Below are 17,037 nucleotides of genomic sequence, written 5' to 3' on the forward strand. Positions count from 1 at the left end.
TGACATTGAGCTGATATTTCTACTATATCCTGTACATTCTCTAAGAGAAAAAAAGTCTGAAAGAGACAGATGATGAGAAAAACAGAGCTGAAGAAATTATCCCATGAGTTGCTATAAACTCAGATCAATGAGAGTATTCTATACATTAGTCCATCTTGTGTCTCTGAGAACTCTCAAGTTGATGGAGGAAAGCACAATTTACAGGACACATACCTGTCAAGGAGAGGGCTGCTGCTGATACTGTGCTTTGTATACACCTAGAGAGCGAGGAGAAAAAAGAGAGAAAGTGGGCATATGTTTTTCACCAGCTGCCATATTATTTTGCAAAAAAATCTATATTTGTGGGCCATACTCTGCTTCTGTCCCTGTCAAGAGCCCAGCTTTAGCCAGTGAAGACCAGACAGCAGATATCTACAATCATATAACAGTAAATGGAAGGCTTTGAACTCATTTGCTTGGATGAGATAAATAACTCTAAGAGACATAGTTAATGGCATACTTATCTTGTGCACAAGTGGAAGAGTTGGCTGTTATCCACTTCCGACTTGGGATTTTTACTACCACAGTTAGCATCAGATAAAAGCTGATTTCAATAACCAAGAAAAATATGTTAGAGAGAAAAGGAGGGCTCTGCCTCCTTCACAGCAGTTGGGAGTTAGTGGACATGCTGCAATTTAATTTCAGCAATTTATGTTGGGACACCTCTCATTCCAGAAGGCAGCCTTTGTTATACACATGTAAAGCAGAATATCAGCAGTGTCTGGAATAAGACAGGTTAATGTACTGATAAAGAAGTAACACAAACTTCACCTCAGAGCAGCCAATAGTATGGGTTACAGATCATCAGTCAGCTAAAGAGTGTGGCCAAGGCAGATGGAGTTTATAATTTAAAGGATTTTATTCTGCTTTTTCTGTGACAACAATTCACGCTACAAAGAAATCTGTATAGCACTGATTGTCAAAGGAGAAACAAAAACTGTACAAGCCTAAATACTTTCTTATGCTTTATTAGCAGAAGGTGATGAATCCACAACACACTTAGTGAATGGGACAAGATTCAGTGTTCACACTGCTATCTATATTTCTGCTGCTTCTTGCTATGTATTTAAAAGGATGTTATTCTTCAGTGAGTAATAAATTCCCTTTCAAAAACTACCCTAGGTTCACTGAATTTGTCTTTTATGAAGAACATTTAATGCACTCATTTTCACCTATTATTCAAAAGTAAAACTGTTTCCCCAATATCTCAGGAGCATGAAGAATCAGTTCAGTAGAAAAGAATATCATGTCTAGATTCTCTCTTCCTACTGTTACCACAGCTTCTCTGTTTCTGCTCTGTGTTTCTACTGGCCTGAGATAAACAGCCTTCAGCTCTGGGGAGGCAGATAGTTTAAAAAATCAACAATAAAGAATAATCTCTATCTTCTTCCAACACCCTTTGGAATCTGGGCTATTTCACAACAAATAAAGTTCTATAAGTACAAATAAAAATTTAATCACTATTTTTAAAGAGTTTTTTATTAATTTCAGCCTTTAGTTAACTGTGTTATGCATATGATATATTCTCTGTAATATTTTTTAGCAGCAGAGCAAAATGCTGTGTGAACTATTTGTTGTGAACCATGTAAATTTAACACAAAAGGAATACTACTGTCAGGTGGCATTTCTATGAATCACCTTAATGCAATGAAAAGTAGTAATTAACAGTGTATATCAGGGAAATTTGATTGCTTAAGTAAAAGCTGTCTTACAGTTTTACTTTGAAGAACAGATTAATTTCTCTGTTCATTTGTATGTGGAGATGGCTCTGAGATATGGATATAAAATATAGCAGGATTAGAAAGTTGATCCTATTTATGCTCAGGAGAAATAATTCACCTGCCATATGCAAGAACTGTAGCCTTAATAGGAAACTGTGATACCTGAAAGGGAGACCAAAAACACCAGAAAAAAAAAATCTAAGTTGTGATAAATAATGTCATCGATATCCAACCTACATCCTGCCCTCTCAGTCACCTCTAATTTTTGAGGATAGAGGTACCAGGTCACCATGGAGCTTCTGAAGCTACCACGAATAATCTGTGTATTGAATTTACTAAGTCCCATAACATAAAGGAATCATGTGCAGTAGTGGAGCCAAAGAAATCTGGAATAACTATGAGCAGTACAGCTCCAGTAGCTGAATAAATCTGGGTGTGGGAAAACTTAGGAAGGAAGAGTTCTTAAATTGGCTTCACATTAAATGTTCCCACCCTACACAGTGAGACTCACAAATCATTTGAACATGTATATCTGAGCAAAAGCACAACAATTTTAAATTTTAAGTTGATATTTTTAAAGATTTTAAAATGAGGGGGAATTTTCCAATGTAAACCTGGACAGAAATCTACATTTTTAACTTTAGCAGAATAATTAACACTGATATCAGAGTTTATATATTTGGTTACTAAATGCTTGGGTCGATATTTCCTCCTCAAAGAGGCATGGAGTAGTAAAAATCAAGGTTTTAGTGAAAGCAGAATGATTCCCCTATCACCCTTACATGAAGAACTCCAAGAAAAAGAAGGTTTTATGAAAAGACAGCATTCATGGAGCTCTCTGTCTGCTTCCCCTTCTGTCTTCTTGGGGTATATTTGAATATTTGTCCCTGTCACCACTGAGCTGATGTAGCACCCACTCCTAAAAGATGAGCAATGAGAGGCCTTTGTTTGCTGTGCTCATTCTCCAGATATACTGTACACTCTTCCCAGGAATATCGGATTTATTGTGTAAATGCAGAACCAAAGCACAGTGCATCTTCATTAAAACTGGTTTTCCTGACCAAAAATGGATTTACAGATCACTTCAAAAAAGTAATTACATTCATTATGCACATATTAAATGACATGACAGAGAGAATGACCTAAGAGACTCTTGAGGAAGGTAAAGACCTGGACTAGTACATCATCTGGGAAATCCTTCTGTCTTGCATTAGACTTTTATCAGCTTATCCTGGAAAAGAGAAAACATATAAAGGGGCCAGGGACTAAATGATATATTTCTTTAGGTTGTACATAGCTGGTTTATATAGTACAAGTTGTACATCTGTGCTATAGACAATACTAGGGCCTGTCCAAGTAATATTTGCTTTAGAAAAGAAAAATAAAACATTAGCCACGACTAACAGCTCTGAGCTGTTGGAATTTTGAAAAGAAACAGAGATTGTGGCCCAAATCTGAATATTCATAGTCGTACATAACATAACACAACCAGACCTTAACACAACTAGGTATTTGTGCAGTTTATAATAAAGCTGAAGTTATCAGTGAAATGCCTGTTGCCACATAAAGCTTTCCAAGTTCTTCTCAATGATAAATCAGACCAGGAAATTTGTGATAAATGTTCCTTACTAAGTTAAACTGTACAAAGTAAATCTAATGACTATCAAGGAGAAGCTTAAAGAGGTTCTGAAACTGATGTGTTTGTTAAAGGACACAATAATACATACCTACTATGCCAGAAAGCAGAAATTTAATTTTTTTTTTTAATGAAAGCTCTAGGAAGAGCTCTGGCAAAGTCTACTTACAGTAGCGTGATTGAAAATGATCACCCATGGCTCATGTATCACACTAACCACAGTAACCACTAACCAAAACTGAGAATCGGTCTGCTCAAAAGAAGGCATTGACCTTAAGCAACGGAACTAAAAAGCTTCAACTCATTCTTTCTAACTCTTTATGCTCTTTTAATATTAAATTGGTCAGCCATTACTTATTGCTATCAGATGGGAATCTGGAAAACTGCTCCAGTGTTTGAGAACTTGAAAATTATTAGATTCTCAGATACAAAGTTTTGTAGTCAAACTGGTAAAAAAAGGGGAAAAGATTTAATATCTGCAGCAGCTCTGCTGGGGCAAACATGCAGTGGAACAATGTCTATAACTTAGATATGGAGCTGCCAACACATGAACAAATTCAGGTCTTAGGATAGATGAGGACTGAAATTGCCAGAACTACACCTAAGATAGAACTGTGGGAAATCATCCAGCATGGGATGGTAGGATCAGAATTTTCCAAGAGCTTTGCAAGGAAGCCTATTCACTTCTAGACGGGCTTTTGGTTAAAGGACCTCACAATTTCTAGGGTGTTAAGGAATATATGTATTCAAAAGGGCACGTAAAATCATGTGATGGTCCAAAAACACCTTAGAGGAATCGCAAAAATATTTTATAACAATTTAAAGTGAACAGTGAAGTAAAGAACACTGGCAGAGATTACCACCTGTGCCAAAACTAAGTGAGTGATAAATTCCTGCTAATGATAAAGGAAAATTAGCACCTTGAAGGAAAACACACATAGATGCTATTGCTTGAGTTGGCAAGCGTAAATATACTTGTATTAAAATATAATTCTGACAATATAAGTCATCTCAGGAGATGACTGTCAGAGAAAATACTGCAGCTGAACATGTAGCTACATGTACTAAGTAATTTTTTGCTAAACCAGCTCTACATCTAATAGAAACCTGTTGCATAGTAAATTCTGCCAGAATTTAATGTTATTTTAAGCACTTTCATTATAGGTATAAAATTCAACCTCTAATTGATATTATCCCTAATGTTATAGGTAAGCAAGAAAATGTTGCCAAAAAAAAAAAAATCCCCAAAAAAAACAACCAAGCCCAAAAACCCAAACTGAAACCCCAAAACCCCTGAAACTAATAAAAAACCTGTAGAGTCATGCTCCTAACAATGCTAAGCATGACTAACTTGTGGGGTGCTATGATGAGTCTGCCATGAAGTGTTATTTGTTCCACAGGGAATAGAAGACATTGATTGTCTGTCAGACCCGACACTAAAAGTAGAGACTGGAAAAAATGCAAACCTGGTGCCACCAAGAGAAATGACCATTTTATTGAAATGGAATGAGAATATGTTGTGAGACTGGGAGAGTCACCAGTGCATACTTTGGGTGAAACTGTACAGCCAAACTGACACAAACTTTAGAGAAAGGGTGATGTCTTTACAAGTTCTGGAGAGATGTTTGAAAAGGTCATTTTCTCTAAGGAAGTGTCACTTGAGTAAGAGTAGCAGAAAATTGACACAGTGAAATCTGTGGGCATGGCATAACAAAAAATAAATGGGACTGATGGTCCCAATGGGAAAGCATGAAGTTTTCTGGGACAGCATGTCAAAGGCTGCCGGTCACTTTAGATCATTTACAACTAATTAATACAATATAAATAAAAAGAGGTTATGTATATCTGAAATTCTGGGTTATTTTAATGATGATTTTTGATGTTTTTAATGTTCTGCTGGGAAAACAAGTAAGATTCTGAGTTTTCAATAAGTCTTTTCACATGTATGTTGAGATAGAGCTAAATTTACGTGGTATCTGATACAAGGAGTACTGCTCAGTTCAAAACATCAGGAGCTAAAACATCAGTTTACTCAAATATCTGAACTCTGGGCAATTTTGAAGACTACAGCAATAATAAAGTTATAAAAGAGATGGGGCAATATAATTTCACATCTCTTGCTCACCTGAGAGTGAGTTTTAAGAAAAGCATAAAAAAAAATAGATTAACAGACTCAAGTTCATGGTTAAAATATCAGCAATAAAGGAGCCAGGGCAACACAAAAATAAAAATATCTGAGTCCCAGACAACCCACTTAATCTTATCTAAAAAATTTCCCTATACCCTTGATAACTTTAGAAATATTTAGTACTGCTTCTGAAAACATTTGAAAAATGCTACTCTGACTCCCCTAGCAAATTCTTTCTATAATTTGCTTTCCCAATTTTCTTTCTGTAGCATTAGCATCACCAGGGTAAACATGGCTGGTTCAGGATGAATCAGTTTCTGCTTCTTTAAATCCCACTGTGAGTATTACTGGTAGTGTAGATTAGATAGATTTTTACCTCTGATATTCCTGAGAATGAATCTTCAAGCCACTAATTTTATAAAGAAACATCTCTCCCAGAATTGCTGCAGTTGTTTCATATATTGTTTTCAGGCCTTTCATTCACCGTCATATCAAGCTATATCTAACTTTTAAAAATTGGCATTTGGTATAGAAGTCTAAAATTGGCTAGTATTCTGCTTCCATCATCATCATCATCTCAGCTGCTTGTAAATGCAGTAGTAGTAGCTTCTCAGGTAGTAGCTTCTGCATTTCACATAACTGAAGGTTTTATCCTACAGTGAAGTATCACTGATAGCCTCCTATCTTTGCATCCTCAGATCATTAATAAAAATTCTGCTCAGTTTTGATTTAATACATAAAAAAGCTGGGATAGAGTTAATTTTCTTCTTAGTAGCTGGTAGAGAGCTATGTTTTGGATTCTTTATGAGAATAAATGTTGAAAACACACACATGTTTTAGTTGTTGCTAAGTAATTCTTAGTCTAAATTCAGGACTTTTCAGTTTCCCAGGCTCTGCCAGTGGGCAGGTGCACAAGAATCTGAGGGGGAAGCATGGCCAGGACAGCTGACCTCAGCTGACCAAGGGACATCCCATACCATGGAGCATCATGTCCAGCACAGAAAACGGGGGGAAACTGGTCAGGAGCTGCCTGGGGACAGGCTGGTGAGTGCATGGTGAGCAATTGCATTCTGCAGCACTTGTCTTGGGTTTTCTTTCTCTTTTTTTTTTTTTTTCCCACTTTTTCTTTTCTTTACTTTTACCATTGTTTATTTTGTGGTTTTGTTGTTGTTGTTGTTGTTGTTGTTTTTTTTTTTTTTAATATTACCATACAAGCAGCTGCATGGTAATTAGTTGCTGACTACGGTTAAACCATTTAATCCTCATTCTCCTGCTGTATAACCAGGGTTTCAAAACTGTGTTTGAAGATGATCTAGTTACAGTTTAATGTGTGTATGTATGGTAATTATATACCAACTAGTATGTTGAAGATGAAATGAATTGAATTTCCTCTATAGTATAGAACCTTATTCATTTGACTGCTATGTGCAGACAAAAAAAAAACCCACTACAGTAACTAAATAGCACTTCAAGACCTCCTGTCCTGACAATTGTGTTTTATCACTTCAGTCCTTTTATTGATTTCTTACTCATTTCTGCTGGGAGTTCCATATTTCTATGGTGATTAATTTCAAAGTTAAAAAAACCTTTGCTTTTGTGCCTTTTTCTTTGCTATTTTCACACCAATATGATATTTTGAAAGGGAAATGTTGACAGAGCTAACTACTGAATTAAAAAAAAATCTTCATGTAAAGACAACTTCAAGGAATTGTTAAATTTCTAAGCTTTAAATCATTATTTCCTTTTATTAATCTTCCAGTCAGAAATAGAATTTGCTACAGCAGGAATCTAAAGCGATCCCTTAAATTTTAGGCTGTTTCCATTTATGTTAAAATCTTTCTAATGTCTATTGTATGGCTCAGGAGTTATTTTAATCCTAGATATGGCAGGTAAATTTCTATTTAGAGAGAGGTAAAACAGATTGGGTATATCAGGTGGATAAAGTCTGAATCAAGGATTCCAAGCCTCATGCAATTCTTAGCAACATTGTTAGTCCTAAGCACCTGACTTTGTAAATCTCCAATCAAAGCTGAATTTTCTCAGATGGATAAGGAGAATGTTTTTCTTCATGGAGGGGAGCAATGGGTACTGCTGCAATGCTGACAATTTTCCCTGTCACTTTGGGTAACATGAACATTTCCAGTTGCCACCAGTAACAAAAACAAACAAGCAAACAATGCCACAAGCCAAAACTGTTATCCAATTCCTGCCATTCTAACTACAGAAGTTTCAACAGACCTTCTTTGCTCAAATTATCATCAAAAGAATATTTTTGTATAGCAGTAGAAGGCAAAAATAAAATCAGTGTAGTTCATACAAATTCATGTTTTTTACATTGCGTCAAATTGAAGAACTGTCTGCTTTTGATTGCTGTGTTTTGCTATCAGTTGTATATTTGCTTTGGAACATAAGCTCCACAATGCCTTTGATGTGAAATGTCTGGCAGGTGTATCCATGTGTTCTGCACAAACAGCTAGCAAGTGAGGAACCTTGTGTGACAAAATAAGCAGACAAGTATTTGGGTAGTGGTGAGACATCTGAATTCCCACAGTGCCTTTGAAGAGGCTGTGGCATCGTGGCTCACAAGATTTAGTCTGAAATGCAGGGTAGCTCTGCCATGGTGTCACTAGCAAGGCTGGTGACACTGTTTTCTACCTCCTTGTTCCCTGTGCATTCAAAAGCCTGGACTGTGTTTGCTTCTTTCTAGGGCAGATAAGGAAAGAAATTCGATATTGCACTAATGGGTATAAAGATAACCTATTCCTGTCCCTGTTTGTAAATGTGATATTCTCTCATGATCTTATGACATATCTGATTGCAAAGCAGGCAATCAGTACAGGCCATATCTCCCATAGCTCGATCAGTATTCACTCTCCTTTTATGCTTTCCCTGCCCTGAAAACTCCAGGTTTACTTGGCATGAAGTCTAACTTTAACTGTCTTTGCACAAACCCCTGCTTTTACCTTTTGCTAGTCCAGCCATAACAACAAACAAAAGCTAAAATTCAGATCAGCAGACACTCATGATTGTCTAAGAGGACAATTTTTTGATGCTGATAGTGAGAAGCTCATGTCAAGACAGCTTGGGGGTCGCCCATGTGCTCAGAGAAAATGTTGAATCATGGAGGAAGGAGTGGTGAGGTGGTTTGCCTCACTGCTGTGTTGAGAATCACCCAGCAGGTGATAATTATGTTATCAGCTTTGCTCCAAAGTGACAGCACGTAAGCACAGTGCCCAGGTGGACTTAGGATAAAGAGTGCAACACCATGGGGGGATTTTCACACTCAAACTCCTTAACACAAGTGGTGTAAGTGTAATGAAAAGCCTCCACCTCCTTGCTGGAGCAAAGAGGATAAAGCCAACAGCTTAAAAACTATCCTTTCACCATGTAACTTAATGAGGGCTTCCCTTCTCACATATTTCAGTGACACAAAAAAAAAAACCCAAACCCAAAATTCAGGCAAATAATAAACAGTTGCTTTTTATTTTTTTTTTTTTTAATTGAGAAAATCTAATTGAAAATCTTCCATGGAATTTTCAAGCGTAGATGAAATAAGACTTTGCATATTCTCTTCCAGCTCACACAAGTGACAGTAAATAACTGGTTATTTGGGGGTGTAGAAATCTATAGTGTCAATAAAGAATCCATACAATTCCTGGCATTCAGCAATTGATCAACTCTTCAGGAAACTTCTGAAGTTAGAAATAACTCCTTCAGATGTACTAAAAAAAAAGCTCTCCATGACCTATGAGTCATGACACAAATGTCCTTTATGCCTTGATATTTCATTTTACAATGTTTTTTATTATGGAACAATGGAACAAGTCATGACCAAAACTTTAGTCATTAACTCTTTTCTGATCTACTACCAATTTGGAAAGTGGTGACCACATGATTCATATATATAATGCCAAAACAGGAGCAGCATGAATGTTAAATTGTTTGCCATGCTCACAGACTGTCAGATGGGGCAGATAGCCAGCTTTTCAAAATAATCACAAAGCTATCTGCACAGCTGTATCATATTTTCAGCTTGTACTCCTTTACTACTGCAACCAGCATCTAGTGTTCTCAACCCAATGCTCTCTTTGATGAACATGGATTTCAATTCATATTTCTTCTTGCTATAAATGAAAGGAAAGAAAAAAAAAATGTGACTGTCTAGTCTGATCTATAATTTCCTCTGAAGCAATATGGCAAAAAATTCCCATTTGCAAAGCAGGAATAAAAGAGGGAGATGATAAACAACAAGCATAGAAGTGTTGCATGGATGACATGAATAGATGAAGGGCCTAAGCTAATTGTGAGAAGTGAGAAGAATGAATTGGAGTGACAACACATAATCAAATTCTCTTTTCATTGCTTCCATTTCTGCAAAGTGTGTTGAACTCATGATTGTCTATCACTAAAGGACAGAACATTTGCCCTTATTGTACCCAAAGTGCTTCAGTTGCTATTTATCAATCTGTTTAATTAATAAATAAATTGCTGCTCCTAATTGTTTTGGAGATGGTACACAGTATCCAAGTTTATAAGAAAAGAAAATGCATTGGCAAATGCATTGTCAGAAAATGCATTGGCAAAAATATTACAACTTAATACAATGCAACTATGTTACTGATAACATAGTGGAAAACAAATCTATCACTGTAACAGTTCTACCACCCACACACCCCAGTCAGAAGGCTGTGGCAGGAAGAAAGTGGATATAGGCAAACAGATGGGCAAAGTGGAAGGTAACAGTGAAATGGTTATGATTAGCGTAACAGTTTCCAAATATTTGATCATGAGCCTGCTGCGGGGGCAAAGAAAAAAGCCTTTATTTTATTCTTCCATAAATGGATGGATCTTAATAAGATAATTAGGGTAACGATGTAATTAGAAGCAAAGCTGGGGTCCCAAAAGATATAGTTTATAATATGAGTGAGGAATATTACCCCATATGATGTCTTTTATATTCAGTACAGTCTGGCTTTGAGAAACATCACAAATGCTTTAAGGCAATTTTAAAATTGGCATCTTCTAGAGGGAGAATTGGACTGTTCCTAACTCCTTAAATAAATATTGTAGTAAAACGCAGGGGTAGAAAGAACAGGTTATCCAGTTTGCAAGGACAAGCACAACTACCACCTAACTGTTCCTAAAAGAGCACTTGGCAAACTCCAGAGGTCAGGGAGAGTCAGCAAGTGGATTCAAGCTGGAGAATTCTCCCTTCTGGAGCAGTTTGGCTGCATTGATGGAAGCATACTGCAATTGATACGATGGGATAGCAGTGCTCACCCTTTCCACTCAGCAGCACAGCACAACATTAGAAGGCTTTTCTGGAGGAAAAATACACCTCAGTTCTCCCAGCTCCAGCAGAAGGGAGCGTTTTGTAAAAATAAATCAGTCAAGCACTTAATAAGAATGACCTGTGAACTCCCTTCCCGTCAGAAATGGCCTTATTGTCAGAAAACTGTTGTAAGTGAGAATATTTGCTCCTTGAGATTTATTTTTTCATGATTGCCTAAACTAACTACCCTTCTATTCCTCAGGGCAAAGTGAAGCCTGTGCCGATGCATTATAAAATGGCTTTGTTTGCCAGAGCTCTTTAGCTGCTGAGGGTTTCTGAGCATTCACATTGATCAGAATTCATTGGCCTCTGCAGTGTCCTCACCATCAATGTGTTATATCCAGAATACAGCAGGGAGGAAAAAACCCCCAAAACACACAGTAAATAAAAGTATCTGTACTTCAAAGCATAATTAATCAAATTTCTGCAATATTAAGATAACTTTGAGGTATCTCTCCTTCCTGTAAACCTTTGTCTTAATAAATTAGATTACACAGGCACAAATTCTCAGTCCGTGGGTTTTAGCTCAGATAGCTTCCCCTCTATAGACAGTTTAAGTCAACAGAAAGACTGTCACCTACTCAGAGGGCTTTGGTTCAGCTTTGGGAGCTCAAAGTTTTCCTGAAACCTGACAATTTAAGTACAACTACACCTATTCATAGATAAGATTAAAACTATTTGAAAAATGGTACTTTTTCCTGTCATACTTCACAGGGGAAAAAAACCCAATTTTTTGGCTATAATCAAAAAACTTCAACCCACAGCTCTTCCTTCAAATAAATGGACCTGAGAAAAAAAAAAATTGAAAGCATAGAAAAAGCAAGGAAATGTTCTTGATCGCTTTTTTAGTTGATTATGTATTTATTTTCTTTAAAGAAAAACAAATATTTATATGAAGAAGTGTTATTTAGGTTACTCTAAGACTTTTTTCTTAAACTGAACCAAACAGAAATTTTATCCCAAATTCCAACATGCCCCAAACAAAAAAAAAAACCCACACCCCTAACCTTGCCATTACAATTTTCTAAATAGTATTTTTTTCTGCATTTGGAATGAGGACAGCCAGAGAAGTAGCACAAGATCTTCGTAGTGCACATTTTTGTTTAAATTTCCATTTTTTTAATCCAGTTTCCAAAAATAAGCACACTCCAAAATGAGGAGAGTGAGGTTCAAACCTCTTTTTTCCTAGTTCAAGGCAAGGGTCAAAGGCAGGACTCCATCCTTCTCCAAGGCTGCTGCAACCATCACAATCTACAGCAATCTTTGAATACATTTTTTTCTCCATTACTCATACAGAGGGTCCTTCGTTCTGCATAAAATATTTTGGTATTTATTGAAACAGCAAGAGACCGTGAAAATGACTGTCTAAGACAGTGGTTAGACCCATCCCAGGGGATGTGAGACACTTGGGTTTCCTTTCCAAGCCAATGAATTTTTAATTGTGTTCTAAAAAGTGGAACAGCCCTAAGAGGAGAGACAAAGCCTGACTCAACTTCCTAGAAACCAGATGAGCTTTGTTCAAAGCCCACACATTAATTAAGTGTAAGGACTATGTGAGCCCCTTTTCCTGGGCTTACCTCACTGCCCTGATACCTGGGCTGTAGGACTGAATGAGATATGATTATAATATACATCTCCCTGGTTTACAAAGGAAGGTAATTTGGGCATTTGACCACTTTTTAAAATCACTTTCAATTCAGGTATACACAAGAAAAATAATCACTTTCAAATGTCTAAATTTCAGAAAGTTAATATTTTGATTCTTAACAAATTAAGGCCAAGATGAAGAGCCCACCATTTTCACAGCTCATGGAGAAACATTTTATTTTACCATTTCCCAAATCTGTTACTGATTTTTCTTTTTGTACTTATTTTTTTCCTTCAAAGGAAACATTCTTCACAGCAAGCAAATACAGAATTTTGCTCAAAACAAAAAAACCAGCTTTTGCCTCATGTACCCATTCATCTTGGAAAATCTTTGTCTCTGAATAACCATCTACATTAGAAAGGGCTTTGATCCTGTTTTCCTAATTCCTACGGTTATGCACATTTATACCATGATGGGTTATGAAATGAATTAAATTCAGCATGTGTAACACTAGTGAAAGGCAATGAACTTTACATCAGGAAGGAACTGGATTCATGCTATATATAAGAGGAATCAAACAGCCTTCAAGTCTGAGTTTCATGAGACACAAGAGGTATGCACCTTTTTCATTATAATTGAATGTAAGTGCTTGTATGGTTTTTAACAACCAGTGATTGCTCTTGTGGTTTTATGGCCTGGTCATATGCCCACTGAAATCAACAGAATGAACTGTGAAAGGCTTCTGAGCTTGCTTAAAAGTGCAGCTCAGTGACACAGAACAACCCAGCTGCCTTATCAACAGAAAGGATTTGAACAAAATGACAAAAATAAATTTAAAAAAATTACTAAAGCAAAGGTGATTGCTTACAGAGTTTAAAATTTTTAGATCTACATGGTTTATACTTTCCCATGCTCCTTTTCCCATCAATAATCCAACCATTCATCTTCTGTGAAATCTAAACCTTCTGTGCTTCATGTTTTATTCATCCTAAGGTGCTTAATTTATACCAAAGGACAGCAGAGGGGCTAAGAGTAGCCTGTGTAAGGGGAGATGCCTTTAAGGCTATTATTCATGCCCTTTGATCTCAAGTTTTCATTCAGGAAACTTTGGTTCTGTGGGTAATTAGAGGCTGCCACTAACTTTTACTCTATAAATTACAATAAAACTGAAGAAAGCCAAGGATGTTGGAGACTGTAGCCATGTTTTGAAATCTACAATACTCAGAGCAATTATAAATATGTTCTAAAACCCCAAAGTTAATTCTGAATCAAAGCTAGTTATTTTATTTTAAATCTATATTTCATAATGTAATTGATAAGTATTACCAAATCCAAAACTATTTATGATTGTTTGTTTGATACACCACTTAGGTTGACATCTAACAAACTTCAATACGATGGATGAAGACTGTCACAAAACTTAAACTATCCCATGGAAATATATGTTGTGAACTGTACACAATCAATTATTTCAGACAAAGCCCATGCTGTTTCTTCTTCTAAGACACTGCGACATGTTTAGGTTTTCAGCTTGAAAGCCCATTTTGGCACCACTAATGAAATAAATTATGTTTCTTGTCAGATCTCCCACTGGGTGGCGTGTGGTACCTCATGTATGTTCATTTGTCACCCTCAAATAGAATAATACTTCCTGCAGGTTCCCAGAGCAGATAACTGCCCAAGTGGAAGTTAATTAAGTCATTGGTTCACTTTGCTCCAAAGGATGTTAAACTGCTGATGCTAAATGAGAGACTTATGGTATCACACTGGAGACACATCCAATTAAAACATCAGAAGAATTCACATGTATATAGAACTGTTCTTGCAGATTATGGGCAAGAGAGGACTAATAGATAATAAGTAATTTATAATGGAAAGCAAAACCAGAAATTAATCTTAAAGTAAGCAGAAACTGTCTTCTCAGAAAAATCTAGATGGAAAAAATCTTCTGAAAAAAAATGCACTTTCTCCTATTTCAAATTTGAAACTTGGCATGACATTTTGTTGTGTCATGTTTCCATTTGTGATTTTTCACTTATCTTCAATAGATAATAGAATCACTTTTCCCAAGTGCAAATTCATCCAAACCCAAGGACTTGGTGTATTTCCTTAAATATAACCTAAGGGAAATTACAATTTATTAAATACTTAAGATTTGCTGTTAACAAAGTGATGGAATCATTCTAATTTTTTTCCCATGGCAGAAGAGAATACTTCTGTTGCTTCAACAGTTAAGGAAAAAAAAAATTCTACACAGTAAAATAGTAGCCACATAGTCCAGAGTGATTTTTTAGGCAGAACACAAAGTTCACCAATTCTTTTGGCTCTCTTGTAACTATGAGCACAAGGCTTCTACCCATTACCAATTTGTTCAGCTCCTATTACAACAACAAAACCTGGCAGGCAATAAAATCTGACATTTTACTTTGCACTTTACCATAATCTTTTTTTCCACTTTAAGACCAATGAAAGGCTAAGAACAATAGGAATTAAAATTCTTCTGCTTCTGAGTTCCCAGTTCAAAATCATATTCCATTTCCAAATGGAAACTCTGCTTTGGGCAGAGATGGCCTTCAGTGTCCCATGTGCTCATGTGCTGAGGATGTTTATCAAGCCCTCAGGGGCATACTGAAAAATCTTAATAGTGGGAATAGAATACTTAGTTACCTCAACACATGATGGAAGTACTGTGAGGAACTACCCACGCTATCGAGTAAGGAGAGTTTGTCTGGAAGATAACTGGATGGGCAAAACTCATACATGAGAAAAAGTGATGAAAAAGTAAAGCAAAATATCTCTGTCATTTAGTATATGGGCATAAAAGAAAAATGGACCAATTTTACTGTCTTTGGAGAGGTTTCCTGCCCCATTTACAAGGCGTGAGCAAGGCTGGATAGAAGATTTTCTATTTTCCATTTCTGTGAGAGGACTATCTGCAGCCAAAATTATTGATTTTATATCACACCAACTTAATGAGAAGCTGACCTCCAACATAAGCATAAATAGAACCTGATCTGCATTTTATCAGGGTAAAACATCTGGTACATAGTTGTACATAACACAAAAGAGCTCTTTTGTGGGCTACTGCATGTGAGCGCTTGTCCTGTGGAAAGAGGGGGCACAGGGCAATTCCATGCCAGATTCTGCCCTCACGGACAAAACTGCTCTCCTGAATAGAGAATGTTCATTCTCTGTACAGCCCTTCAGGGACAAACCTACTCTAGGCCCAGAATAGTCTGAAGGTCATAAAGATGAGCATGGTTTAGGACCTGCTAGGCAGTAATGCAGAGGTTATTGACTTCTGGTAATGTGCAATTGTTACCTGGGACTCTGAAGTGCCTTTATTATCTGTATGAAGAGTCTCTATCTACTAAAGGCAACCCAGTTTAGAGACAAAGCTGGTGCATACTGGAGGCAATGACCAACTTACTTATTCTGCCATTGAAGAAACAAGGGTATCAGAAGTCCAGATTTTAACTGATTTGGCTTTCTCTAAACAGAGTGGCAAATATGTAGCATGCAAATTGCAAATTATTTGCAACAGCTGCTATTTGCTAAATTCTCCTCCCCTTGCTGGGTTTGGTTCTCATTCACCTGAAAAACACAAGTGTAGGTGGCTGGTGCATGTCCATCTGGTGCTTTGCCCAGATGGAGGGTGGGCAGAGAACCCTCTTGCCAGGACTTTAGATTTTAATTCTAGATTCAGCCCTGATGCCTCTACATTCAGTTTGTAGAATGTGCACAGGACTTCCTGCTTGTCTTGTTCATGTTGCCTGGAAACTTTTCCAGATATTGATTGTGTCTAAGTAGTGCCTAACTCACTGGAACTGGTCAAATCTGGAGCCTTCATGCAAGAAAAATGATCACAATGCAATGTAACTTCTCAAAATTACTACAGTCAACACATTACTACATCTCTAAAAATGAAATACACACTTACGGTGAATGCCTCTAGACAGTTTCAAAACTTTTCCAAGAAGAATTGCATAGAGATTGTTATTACTTAATGGAAGGGCGTTTATAGACATGAGGTTACAATGAAATTAAATTAATTCCAAACAAATAAGGAGGAGATATATATTTCCAATGACACCACATCCTTAACAAAGACCTCTACTTTTATCCTCAGCACTGGGCTGCACATAAGCTTTGATCAGCCTTAATTAACTCTGGACTGGATCTGTCTGTGAGTTGTTTATAGTATCTCAGCTGAAAGCGAGATGCTAACCAATACATTTATAGGAAAAAAAGGAACCCAAACCAGAGTTTGACTTGCTGGATTAATATTATGCCAGCTAGCTTGAAAAAAAAATATTAGCCTTAAATATATTGCTGTTCATCTTATTTAAGAAAAGGAAATCCTTACCAATTAGGATTTGTAACAGTGTTTCTCATGTGCAGTATTTCTTTTGGAAAACTTGATGAGAAGCCCTTGGTATTGCTCTGTGGCTGGGCTATGCCCTGCAGCTGTGCCTGGAGCAGAGTGTCAAACGCTGAGGCTCCAGTTGTTTTGAGCAGCCAGCTGGGTGTTGGTGGGTGGTTTCCCAGCTGGCATCTTCTTAGGACTTTTGCCAGGAGTTCCTCTGGCTGGTC

General features: G+C 36.9%; 1 protein-coding gene across 1 annotated transcript in view; it reads right to left on the bottom strand.

The window, feature by feature from the left end:
• The window catches only part of SEMA3A (semaphorin 3A), a 276,486-nt gene that overhangs the window by 177,361 nt on the left and 82,088 nt on the right, over positions 1–17,037 (bottom strand). Inside the window, exon 3 of the mRNA XM_085568255.1 lies at positions 214–257. The gene's annotated coding sequence lies outside the window, so the exon portion shown is untranslated. The remainder of the gene's footprint in view (positions 1–213; positions 258–17,037) is intronic.

The sequence above is a fragment of the Lonchura striata genome, chromosome 1A, assembly GCF_050655825.1.
Source record: "Lonchura striata isolate lonStrDom1 chromosome 1A, ASM5065582v1, whole genome shotgun sequence".
In the NCBI taxonomy this organism is placed as follows: Eukaryota; Metazoa; Chordata; class Aves; order Passeriformes; family Estrildidae; genus Lonchura; species Lonchura striata.